This window comes from Ceratotherium simum, chromosome 1 (genome assembly GCF_057802395.1).
Source record: "Ceratotherium simum simum isolate JZ-2026a chromosome 1, ASM5780239v1, whole genome shotgun sequence".
NCBI classification, from domain to species: domain Eukaryota; kingdom Metazoa; phylum Chordata; class Mammalia; order Perissodactyla; family Rhinocerotidae; genus Ceratotherium; species Ceratotherium simum.
In genome coordinates this window covers 10,843,793-10,857,309 of record NC_141900.1, presented here as the reverse complement: position 1 = coordinate 10,857,309, position 13,517 = coordinate 10,843,793, and the positions used below count along the sequence as shown (strand labels likewise).

The following is a 13,517-nucleotide window of genomic DNA, read 5'->3' as shown; positions in this document are numbered from 1 at the left end:
ACGTCGTGGGATCTAGGAAATAAGAAAACCAATATTAGAGAAAGGTAGAAGTGCTCATGATGGTGATGAAAGAAGAGCCTGGGGCGACTGCTGAGCAACCAGGCTAGAGCTCCCCTAGGGCCAGCTGGAGTGGGCAGCAGCTCACACAGAGGCTCTTCAGGGTGGTGGGATTGATGGAGGACCTACCAAGGGGCCGTGTAATGTGGGAGGTGGGAGCACAAACTCTAGGGTCAGATCACATGGGCTCCTTCACTTACAAGCTGTGAACTTATTCTCTTCATGCCTCCCACTGAATGTGGGATAATAACATACCTACCTGTTAGTGCTGTTGTGAGCTTTAAATTAATCCATAAGTGCTTAGAAGAGCCCTGACACAGACATAGTAAGTGCAATACTTATGTCACCTTAACAATAGATAGATAGATAGTAGAAAGAACATTATATATCAGGGGCTAGATTTGGGGGACAAATTAATGAGAATTATATAGAAAACTGAGCAAAAATAGGAAAGATACATTAACTTCCAGGAAAACAAAAGTTGTGTACCAAAGAAAAAGTAATCAAATTATAAGACTTATCTGTTGATAGCACTTACATAATAATAGCAATACAGGGCCGGCCCCGTGGCTTAGCGGTTAAGTGTGCGCGCTCCGCTACTGGCGGCCCGGGTTCGGATCCCGGGCGCACGCCAACGCACCGCTTCTCCGGCCATGCTGAGGCCGCGTCCCACATACAGCAACTAGAAGGATGTGCAACTATGACGTACAACTATCTACTGGGGCTTTGGGGAAAAAAAGGAGGAGGATTAGCAATAGATGTTAGCTCAGAGCTGGTCTTCCTCAGCAAAAAAAGAGGAGGATTAGCACGGATGTTAGCTCAGGGCTGATCTCCCTCACACAAAAAAATAAATAAATAATAATAATAATAGCAATACAAATGCTGACTATCGACCTAACCTAAACTGTAGTATAGCTGTATTGGAGGAGTAGAGGACAGGCAGTGTGAGTAAATTGTGGGCACAGGTGTGTGTGTGAAAGAGCCGTATCTTACTCTTCCATTATGGGATGCCAATAAATATGCCCAAAACTAAAAATAAAAAAAAGAAAATCCTAAATATGGGTGTTATTTAGCAGTATGAAAGTAAAAACAAAAATAATCCGTTAAAGAATTTAAAGTAGTTGTATCTAGGGAGTAAGATATTGGAGTATACTCTTTTTTCCAACAGGCATTGTATAAGTACTTGACTCTTTAAATATGTGTACATATATTTCATTAAAAAATTAAAAGGGCAAGAGAGAAAAGGAACAGATGAATCTGAAAGGGAAGAAGAGAAGATTAGTCTAGAGGAAATAGACATACTGCAAGAAAGAAACAAAGACTTAAAAACAGGTTCCGATAACATCCATAGAAATATTTTTGGCTTAATGAACTAATTTTAACATGAAAATAGGTTACATTGGAAACGGCCCAAAGAGAATTCTTGGTAATTTAAAAAAAAAAAAAACCCACATGATGGTCAAAATAAAATATTCAGTGATAGGAGTGAGTAATTGAAAGCCAGATTAGTAAACTGGAAGTTAATATAGAAGAAATCTCTCTAAATGTGGACACAAGTCAAATTAAAAAGATTAGAGAAATATTAAGGGATTGTAGGAGAGTTTCACGAGACCCGATATCTGTCTGTTAGGAATTTGAAATAGAACCAGAGAGAAGGAACTAAGCCAAGAAGTAATAAAATAACAATTTGCCAGAGCAAAGAAGATATGTCTTCAATTGAAAGTGGCCATGAAATGCTGAGGAACACTGCTTGAATCCAGGCAAATCCTGATGATGTTTCTGATCTTCAATGATAAAGAGAAAATCTAATAGCTTTCAGAGACCAAAAATCCTCCTCAAGAACTAGGATGAGATTGCTGTCAGAGACCTTGCAGGATGACAGCCCAGCAGTGCTTTCCAAGTTTTTAAGGAAAGAGATTTTTACTCATTTGTAACACTATGCAATGCTTGCAACCACAATTATTTCAGACACGAAACACTCAGCTACCCCTCTCTGAGAAAGAAAAAAAATTCTCAGGGATGTATTTTAGCAAAATAAAAAATAAACCCAACTGAGAAAGCAGATATATAATACAAGAAAGATTGGTGAGAGAAGAAATCAATGAAACTTAGAGTAAGTTTAAGTGATTGCAGATCTTTAGGCTGGAACTTTTGGTACAATGGTTGAGAATGCACTGTTACAAATGAGGTAAAAAAATTGAAAGTAAAATTCCACATGATTAAAAAATTTTTTTTCTATGGCCGTATAATTGACATACGATATTATATTAGTCTCAAGTGTGACAACATAGTGATTCGATATTTACACACATTATGAAATGATAAATTCCACATGATTTTAAGGAGTTATGATTGGTGAGGAGAGTTGGAGAGTAAAACTGTGCAAAAATTCTCACTTGGTTTATTGGGGTTGCTTAGCTATTGGTTAATTCCAAGCATTGAATGAAAGAGATATATTTACTGACAGTTTAAGGTCAACTATTAGACAGCAAATTGGATTTACAACTACAAAAATCACTGGAAGGGAAAAAAAAGTCACAGAGGAAACTCAATCCAGCAAAAAGAAGAAAATGAAAGAAAAAAAGTAATATTTTTTTAGCTCTTAAAAGAGGATTAATGCTCAGTCACAAAAACATAGGGAGTTATTTTAGTTTCAACAGCAATACTTGAATCTATAATTCCCACTTGTCTTTATGTAATAGTTAATAGTTCTTATTGTTTCCTGGTTCTTTGGTTGCAACTAGTCTATCTCATTATTGCATCTTTACACAATTTCTAAGACTGTCTTGAATTAACTGTAAGGCTGAGTTCCATAAAAGCCACCCTAGGAAGGACAGAGGCTGTCATCTTCCCCCATCCCCTCCTGTGTTTTCATCCCTTGGTCTTCTGTTCTCTTTTATCATTAGGATTTTGACTGCTTCATCCTATTTACTGTCAGCTGGTAATGGCTCTTTCTCCTTGTTCAGCAGTGAATCTCTGTCTAATCCCTTATTTTGGAAGAGGCAGATCATGCATAATTAATTTTTTACCATACAATAGTTGATAAGAACAAAAACTACATGCAAAATAAAGTAAGTAATGAAGCAGAACAACAAGATGAAAAGCTGGGAACCCGGTTGCTAATTTAAAAAATAGAATATTACTTATACTGTTGCATCAACTCTCATACAAGAGAGTCTCAGTCCCTTTCCCCTGATACCACTTGGAGGCAACCACTACCCAGCATTTTGTTGTTATTATCCCTTAGCTTAAAAAAATGTAGTTAAAGACTATTTAAATACCCATATGGTACAATTAAGGCATTTTTTCTCTATCTCATTCCTAAAATCCAATTAAAATGACAAAGAACGAAAATATAGGGAAAAAACTCATCTTTAATGAAACAAAGAAGTAGCTACAGGTACAACCTTAAACACAAATTATGAAGCCAAATAATGAGAAATTGGGATCCAGGGAGCAGAGGGAGCTGAAAGCTAGCACCTACTGATTTAAACTGAAGCAGGAGGTAGTTTCGTTAAGAGTGTTATCTAGAAAGTCTCATCCAACAGTCTTTTGATTGGACAGAGATTTGAGGGCATGAGTGGCCATGGAAGGTGGAGAACCACTATGCAGAAACAGCAGTAGTCCTGACAAACTGGCATATTATCTCAATCGTTTGTGAGTGTTGTCATAGCCCACGGTGGGTGCAGTTGGGTGAAGTGGATGAAGAGAAAGGAGACAACTGCTCTAGTTCGACCTACTGGTGATGTAAACACCCAAACTTGAAGGAGATGCACTCAAAAGGGAGAGGAAATAACAGACTTGATGAGAATGAGTTTCAGAAGAAACTACCCAAATCAAAGCTCTCTCTCCACTTCCTACCATAGCTAATTATCAACAATGAGCTGCCCCCTTTAAAAAGGAGGACCACAATTCAAAAGAAATGCACACAGGACCTGTGCAGAGATGCTGCAAAGAAAAGGAGGCAAGTAGGGACATAATCAAAAGGGATACAACAGATCACACGTTACGTGAGAAGTTACCCTGTGGAAGAGGGAAAACATTCTCCAGAGTCTAAAAAAATTAATACGTGAACTCCCAAAACTAAAGAAAGAAAGAAAAAATGAGAACCATATATGGGTCAAAGTAGAGTTTATAAAACAATGAGGGGAGATAAAAATAAGCGGACTTGCTTAACTTTGCTGGTAATTAGGGAAATGCAAAATAAAACGCAGAAGAGACACCGTTTCACATCAGATGTGGCGAGAATTAAAATGTTAAGGGCTCTCATTGAGAGCAAAGAAAACTCGTATTTCTCTGCTAATGAGAGGAGAAATGGGTACGACCAGTTCAGGGAGCAGCACCTAGTCAAGATTAAAATGCACAAACTTAAGATCCAGCAATTCCATTCCCAGGTATATACCCTGGAGAAATTCTCACTGAGGTGTGCGAAGCTATGTATTCATGTATATATAAGTGTGTGTATGAATGTTAATGACAACACTATAATAGTGAAAAATTAGAAATAACCTAAATGTTCATGGTTAGAAGGAAAAAATAAATTGTGGCATATTCTTAAAATGAAAAATGAAATAAACTAGAGGTATATGTATCAATGTAAATATTACAAACAATGTTGAGTTTAAAAAGTTGCATATAGATTTGTACACTTGCAAAAAAATGATATATTGATTTACTTACTTAGCAAATAGAGTGTTCTAGGCTCTGGAGTTCCAACAGTAAACAAGACACACAAAAGTATCTTCCCTTGGGGAGCTTCCATTCTAGAAGAGGACAACAGACAATAACAAAATATGTAAGTTGCTGATATAGTCTATTTGAAGACAATGAGTGATACTGAGAAACAACAAGCAGGGCAGGAAGATAGGGAGAGCTGAGAGTATTGCAATTGTAAATAGGGTGGTCCAGGTAGGCCTCGCTGAGAAGGGACATTGAGCAAAGACTTGAGGGAAGTGAGAGAGATGGCTGTGCAGATACCTGAGGGAAGAGCATTCCAGGAAAAGGAATGGTGAGTGCAAAACCGTGGAGCCAGGAGCCTACCAGGCTGTGTCAGGAAATAACAAGGTGCTTGGTGCAGCAGGAGGGGCACAAATGGTGGGGAGTCCCCGGAGAGGAAGGGTAGGACAGGTGCTGGGGAAGAAGGGGCAGAGTGGGCGGGTCTTGTAGGCCATTGTAGGCCTTGTAAGGACCTTGGCTTATGTGAGATGGGAGCATTGGAAGGTTATGTGCAAAGGAATGACATATTCTGATTTATAAAAAGTTTTGTTTGGAAATAATTTCAAACTTACAGAATAGATGCAAGAATAAGACTGGTATAAAAAACATCAGTATGTTCTTCAACCAGCTTCATCTATTGTTGACATTTTACCTCATTAGCATTTGTGCGATCTCACACGCGCACACACACACACACACTTCCTAAACAATAAAGGAAAAAGAGAAGTCTGTTTAAAATGGCTCTTATAAAAAAACAAGAGAAGATAAACTTGAGCTGGTATGCTCAACTTCTTTAGTAATGAAGGAAATTCAAGTTAAACAAAAATGAGATATCATTTAACTACTATCAGATTTAGAAAAAATTAACTCTGACAATAGCAAGTGTTATGATGATGTAGAGTGAAGGAAATTGACACACTTACACAATTGTTTTTTCCTAATCATTGAGAACATGTTATATACATCATGGTCCTTTACCTTGAAAATAGAGATATTCTCTTACACAACCACAATACATTTATTGAGTTCAGTAAGTTTAACATTGATATAATATCTTAATCTTCTGCACATATTACAACTTGTCAATGGACCCAGAAGTGTTCTATGTAGCATTTATTTCCTTCCAGTACAGGACTCACTCTAGGATCAGTGATTGCACTTACTTGTTATGTATCTTTAGTCTCATTTAATCTAGAACATTTCCACAGCTTTTCTTTGCCTTTTATAACATAAACATATTTGAATGGCTTATGTTTAACAAGATCACACTGGGCTGTTGTGTCAAGAACAGATCATAAGTGACAAGAATGGCAAAGAGAAACTTTAGGAGCTATTGAACTAATCGAGGAGAGATATTTTGGATGTAGATCCACAGGTTTGAAGTTTGAATGTTTGGATGTAGGGTGTTAAAAAAAAAAAAAGAGAAGTCAAGAGTGACTCGAAAATTTGGCCGGAGCAACTTGAGGACTAGAGTTGCCATAACCTATAATGGAGAAGGCAGTGGGTGGATCAGGTTTTGGGAAGATGAACAGAAATCTGCATTGAGGTCATCAGTGTATAGATGGTATTAGAGGCAAGAGATGGGATAGAATGACCAAGGGATGAATGTAGGTAAAGAACAAACAGGCTTAAAGATTGAGCCCAATATTCAGAGTTTGGTGACATAAAGAGGGACAAACAACAGAAACAGTGAGACAGTAGGTGCTATGGACTGAATTGTGTCACCCACAAATCAATATGTTGAAGCCCTTGCCCCCAATTTGGAGATAGGGCTTTTAAGAGGTAATCAAGGTTAAATGAAGTCATAAGGGTGAAGACTTAATTTGATAGGATTGGTGGTATAATAATAAGAGGAGGAGAAATCTCTCTCCCAGCATGCACACAGTGTGGAAAGGCCATGTGAGGAGGATGCAGCGAGAAGGCTGCTGTCTGAAAGCCAGGAAGAGGCTCTCACCAGAACAGAACCGTGTTGTCACCTTGATCCTGGACTTCCAGCCTCCAGAACTGTGAGAAAATAAACTTCTGTGTTTTAGCCCCCCAGCCTGTAATATTTTTGGTGTTGCTGCCTGAGCTGACTAAGACAAGACACTAAGAAGGTGTAGTATCTTGGGAGCAGTGGATCAAAGCATTTCAAAGAGACAGAGGTAATTACCAAATTCACGATAGTGGTTCCTTGTAGTGCAGAGAAAGAGTCTTGAGGTTGGACAGGGGGCAAAGGGCATTACTTTTTATTCTTTCTTAAGTGTTCTTTATTTCTCAAGTTAGGCGGTAGGTATATAGCTCTACTTCATAGTTTTTTAAATATATTTTTTGTGTATCTGAAATATTTCATAAAATTTGAAGAATGAACTCAAACTCAGAAGATAATACAAGAGGAAAATTTTCAAAAGGACACTAGGTTGAAAGCTGAGATAGATCAACACAGAAAACAGTCAGAGACATGACAGAGAGGAGAGAAGAGAAAAGAAACAGTGGAATACAAATTGCCAGGAATAATTTCAAACGCATAAATAAATAAACACAACATATGTGAATGGATTAAATTCCCTACTTAAAATACAGAGACTCTCAGATTGAGTTCAAAAAAATTAAGAAAGCTAAAGTCAGAAAAACAGTGTTATGAGAAGTGCATCTTAAAAAAATAAAAAGACCTAGAAAGGATGAATGATATACCAAGTGAAATGTAACAGAAATAAAGTGCCAATATTAACAAGATAAGTGGAATCAAGATTAAAAGCATAAAATATGAAAAAGTTGGACATTATTTATTAATAAAAAGCAATTCATCAAGAAGATAACAGTAATCAACCGAAATAAGATTAGTATTTATAAAGAAATACTTTTAGTAACACAAGGAATTATTAACAAATCCACAGTCAGAGTGGAGAGAAAAACTCAGAGAATGAGAGCTCACATAGAAAACAAAATCTACAATGGATTTGAGCAACATCATTAATAAATTTAATTTTTATAGATTTATAACAAACCTTATCTCAAAAGACAATAAATTTTTTTTCAAATGCCAATGGATCCCTTAATAATATTGATCCTGTATTAGGCTATAAATAATGTCCATATGTATTTAGAGAAGACATATAAATAATACAGACTATATTATCTAAACTGAACAAAATATATATGTTAAGAAGAGAATAGGAGCAAAAATCTACCCAATTGGAGATTAATATTGAATATATTAAATAACTCCATTTAAAAAAGAAATTAAACAGAAATTGAAAACTAATAATAAACAAAAATGGAAGCTTTATAATCAAAGCCTATAGTATATATCTTAAACTGTACTCAGAGGAAAATTTACAGCCATATATGCATTTTTCAGAAAACAGTAATTTAGAAAAAATTAGCTAGAATGAGAACAACAAAAATAAATGAACAGGAAGTAATACGACATAATTAATCAAGCTAAAAAGAAAAACTAATTAAATAGAAAACAAATAACCAACCCCCAAACCAAAATGTTACCTTGACAAGTCACGTCAGAAGCAGTTTCTTTATAAAGATCTCGATCAAAGGAAGGTTTGATCGAGAAAATTAGAGGAAAGCATTAACAAAAATATTAGAAGTAAAAAAGACATAACTATTTATATCGTTATGTATAATATAATATAGTTATGTATAACATAACAGAGATTAAAAATTTAACAAAAGAATATTAAGCACAATAGATATGAAAATCTAGATAAAATATTTGATTTTTCTAGACAAATATAGATTTCCAGATTTAACCTTTGAGGAAATTGAAAACCAAAGAAAACCAATAGCCAAAGAAAAAATGGAAAATATAGTCAAAGATGTACACACACACACACACACACACACACCACACAGGGCGGGAGGGATTGAAAGAGAGACAGAGACAGAGACAGAAATGTATGGGCCTAAATAGCTTTATGGATGAGTTTTATCAAAGCCTGAAAAAAAGTCATACCTTATTTAAAGTCTCCTATTTTTAGGACAAATGGAAAGCTTTTAAATGTCCATTTCTGTGGGACTATATCCGACCAAGAAGGATATCTCAAAAATGCAAGAATGGTTCCATATTAAGAAATATACTTATGTAGTTCACCACGTTAATAAGAGGCTGCATAATATTGTTAAGATCATGGACTCTGGAACCAGACTGTCTGGGTGTGAATTTTGAGTCTGCCAATTTCTAGTTTGATGACTTTGAACAAGTTACTTAAACTCTCTGTTCTTCTGGGTCTTCTTCTGTAAAGTAGTTATTATAATTGCATCTACCTCATTACTTGTTTGAGGTAAACAAGTTAATACATGTGGAGAATTTAGAACATTGCTTGGCATATGAAAATGCCCTAAAAGTTGAGCTTTAAAATTATTAGGCTACAGGATGAAAACTGAGTGATCACATGTTGTTAGATGCCAAAATAGCCTTTAAAACTGCAATATTTACTTCTACAAAATTATAAATAAACTTTAATAGAAAGAAAATCCATAGCCTAAAAAGGAAGTATACCTATTGGAAATTACAGCAAGCATCAATTTGTTTATTTTTTGCAAGCATCACTCTTAATGATGAAACTTTAGAATTGATTCCATGAATTCAGAGAATGCAAAAATGCAAACTCCTAATGCTACTATTCATTTCTATTCTGGAGGTCCAAGACAATGCAACACAATAAGAAAAACATGAGGTGAAAAAGAAAAAGAAAGATAATGGCTAAAATTTTTGGCAGATGCTGTGTTTATATAGAAACTCTCAAGATACAACTAAAAAAAATAGAGATGGAAACAAAATCAACATATAAATATCAATTGTTCTTCTATATAATAACAATAAATAATTATAAAAATATAATACAAAATAATTCCATTTACAATAACAACTCAAACTATAAATTTTCTAGAAATAAACATAATAAGGATTATATAAGATGTCTATGTGAAAACTGCACAATTTATGGAAAAAAATTAAAAATAAAATAATAAAAAACAATGTTCATGGAAAGGAAGATTTCTTATACTAAACATGTCAATTAGTCTGTAATTACTCTGTAAAACCAAAATCTTTGAGATAGTTTTTGTGGAAATTGAAAAACTGATGTTGAAGTTAATCTAGAATAGTGATGTGCAGGATTAGTCAAGGGAAGTTTGAAAAAGATTAATAACGGGAGTAAGATCCCCTCATCCCAGTTTATGCCACCAGAAATCAAAATATACAATGCAGCTAAGGAAATTAAAGTTTCATGATATTGTGTAAAAATTGAAAAAAAGGTCAGTAGCATATACCCCTGTGAATATGGAATTTTTTGTATTTGATAAATGCAGCATTTTAAATCATTGTTATAGAGTACCACAAGTGGATATTATCCTATACTGGCAATTGAAAGATAAATCAGTGCAGTCTTAGAGGAGGGCAAGAGCCAACAGTGCGCATCTCTTCCCAGCTGTCTGCAGCGACACCTTGTTGGTAGCTTGAAATCAGCTGTGGTAGGAGTATTTACACTACAGATATTAAGAAATGCTACAAATCGGGAATTTCTCCTCAATGCTTTCTCCTGAACCAGTTAAATAGTTTTTAGCGCCCTGCTGCTTACACCCTTTGAATAAACAATTCTACTTGTAACAATACATCCTATAAATTATCACCCATGTTGGATCAGTTCAATTGAAAGTAAAAGAATGCACAAATTAAACTGAATTACATTATAAGGACATTTGTTATGTCACATAATGGGAGTTCAGAAGCCAAGCATGAGTTGATTGACTCCGTGGCTCAATGGTGTCATCAATGACCCAGGTTCTTTCCGTTGCTCTGCTCTGTTGTTCATAGAATTTGCTTCATCTTAAGGCTGGTTTCTCTAGATTATAAGATGGACTGCACAGTGTGAGGAAGAGATCAACCTCTCCCTTGACCACAGAACCTAGTTTTTCCCTTCAGTATGGCTGGGCCCACTCAGGTCATATGTGCACCTCAGGATCAAGACAGTCACCAGGGCAAGGCATGCTCTGATGGTTCAGTTTCATCAGGATCCACTTGGGTCTGGGGACTGGGTGGCCATTTGAAAAAAGGGTTCTTCTGGACCCAGATCTATCTTTTAAGTAAAAAAAAAATAAATAAATAAATAAATAAATAAATAAAGTAAAAATTTTAAAAAGCTGCCAAACAATGAAAACGCTAAGTATTGTAGAAGCACGTTTATATAGAAAAAACGTGTTTGCGCATGTGTGTCTATATGTGCCTGTTTATGTGTGAGGAGGGGACAGGATGGAAGAAGATGAAGAAAAGGGAGCCACAATCCTGTCAAGGGCATGGACCCAGCCCGTGGCCGAGTGACCTTAGGCAAGTTATTTAACCTCAATGGCCTCAGTGTCTTCATCTGTAAAATGAGGAATATAGTCTTTCTCACAAGATTGCTGTGAGGATTCAATGAAAGACTATATACAAGGTTCATTGAATAGTACTCAGTAGATGTTAAATGCTGTGTAAAGGTGTATTGTTATTTCCTTTTCTATGTAATTATATATAAATTTTTAGTTGAAAGATTTACTACGTTTATACAATAAAATAAATGGAAAGTAGGGTTCCCAGGGGAAACAACAGTACAAACCGTTGTCATGGACGTAGCATGTTCAACGACTGGGTCGAGTGGAGTATATCATCTATGGGCTGAGGCTCATGGGGCGAGCAGGAGCAGGGTGTGCCTAGCCAGCGGCATTCACTCTCTTGCCTTACAGCTTTTTTCAGGATATTCTTTAAAGAAAACGGCTTATGTTTTTCTTGTAAAAAATGTAAAAGTACTTTCCTTTTGAAATGTGATTTTGTGCTTCATAATGCAATAGAGTGGGAATTTTTATCAACTCATTTATTTATTGTCTTGAAAGAACTGTTCTATCTTGCTATAGAGAGCCCACTGCAATTTGATAAAATGTTATAGAACGTATTTTTAAAAGTTGCATTCAGTTTAAGTGTGCTACCAAACAATCTGTCTGCCACTTTCTACCACCAAATACACAGCCTCTGTGAAGCCTGTCAGTGTACAGTAGTCCCCCCATATCAGCAGGGGATGTTTTCCAAGACCCCCAGTGGATGCCTGAAACCACAGATAGTACTGAACCCCACATATACTATGTTTTTTCCTACATATACATACCTATGATAATTAACAATAGCTAATAAGAAAATAGAACAATTATAACAATATACTGTATTAAAACTTACTGTAGATCTTAGCAACCTCAGCATACGATTTATTTTCTTTTCTTATTAAGTTGAGAACTTTCACCTTTTCACCTAAAGGAAGCACTTTAAGGCTTTGCTTTAGCATATCCAAATAGCCAGCATCACGACTCTTGCTTTTTGGGGCCGTTATTAAGTAGAATAAGAGTTGCTTGAACACAAGCACTGCAATACGTGACAGTTGATCTGATAACCCAGATGGCTTCTAAGTGACTAATGGGAGGGTGGTGAACGCAGCGTGGATACTCTGGACAAAGGCAGGAAGGAGCAGAACAGCAGGGGATTTCATCATGCTACTCAGAAGGGCACGCAATTTAAAATTTGTGAATTGTTTATTTCTGGAATTTTCCATTTAATATATTCAGACCATGGTTGACTGTGGAAAGTGAAACCATGGATAAGGGGGACTATTGTATATTTCTATCTTTACTTGCATATGAATATTTTCATTTGGCGGTGTTCAAAGTGTGCATATAATTTTATATCTTAGTTTTTAAACTTAACAGTATGTGATAAGCCCATATTTACATGTTCCTATATGATTTTTAAAACTACAATGTTGCAGTGCTGCATCCCACGTTACACTGATCGGATAGGGTTATGGGAAGCTCTCCCGGATTTTAATCATAGTAGATCCTCCCTGCCTGCACCCTGGAAAGGAAGGACTGTAAATTCTGCTGAAATGTTTCCAAGATATCAGGAGACTCTACGCCAGCGCGTGCTGATCGGGGTTTGGTTTGGTTTTGTTTCTCTTAGTGAAATAAGAAATCAAGTCCAGGGCCGGTTCAAGGCATTCACGGCTTGGTACGCAGCCAGGCTCGCGCGTCTTTGGCGGTGGCCCCCGCCTGGTGAGGGACAGAGGCCCTGTGCGCAGCTGAGGCCAGCAGGTCCCTCGGCGGCTCCTCTGCAGATCCCTCGGCCGGCTCTCAGTGCCCAGTCCGTCTGTGCTCTCAGTGAGCCAGCACAAGCACAGCGGGGCAGCTGCTACCGCTGTGGTGTCAAAACCGACGCGAGGACACCACGGTGATGGGAGGTGGCCGCCAGAGAACCCTGCGGCGTGAAATCCCGCCTCAAAGGACTGGAAAGGGACACTAAGGCGTTCGTGCGCGAATACCCGTTAGGTAGAAGACAGAGTGTGTTACCGATCAATATGAAAAGAGAAATACAGCCCAGTCGTCCTCGAGCGACTTGGTTGTGCTAAACCAACCAATCCTCCCGGTCCCCAGATTTGGGCGCGCTGTGCGGGGGGCGGAGAACCGCGGGGAGAGCGCCGGAAGGAAGCTGAGCAGACCGGGGCCAAGTCCCAGCTCCACGGTTTGACGCAAAATTTGCCAAAGCACGTGCTTTTCCGTGACTCTGTGACACATTTGTAAAGTATATAAAATAATGTTTACCTTAAATGAAGTGTGGAGAAAATTAATGAAAAAATCAGGTTTAAAGCGCTGGGGGCATAAAGCGCAAGCCAGCTCTCCCTTAGGGAAACGAGCAAGGTAATTAAGAGAGTAAAACACTTTGATAGAATGGA

The 13,517-nt window shown here is 37.1% G+C and overlaps 1 long non-coding RNA gene across 4 annotated transcripts in view; it reads right to left on the bottom strand.

Annotated features, from left to right (window-relative positions):
* Positions 1-13,517, bottom strand: part of LOC147918134 (uncharacterized) — a 175,224-nt gene that overhangs the window by 21,515 nt on the left and 140,192 nt on the right. For all 4 annotated transcript variants that reach the window (XR_015552775.1, XR_015552759.1, XR_015552774.1 and 1 more), the window contains exon 2: positions 4,738-4,820. This is a non-coding gene — a long non-coding RNA (uncharacterized LOC147918134). The remainder of the gene's footprint in view (positions 1-4,737; positions 4,821-13,517) is intronic.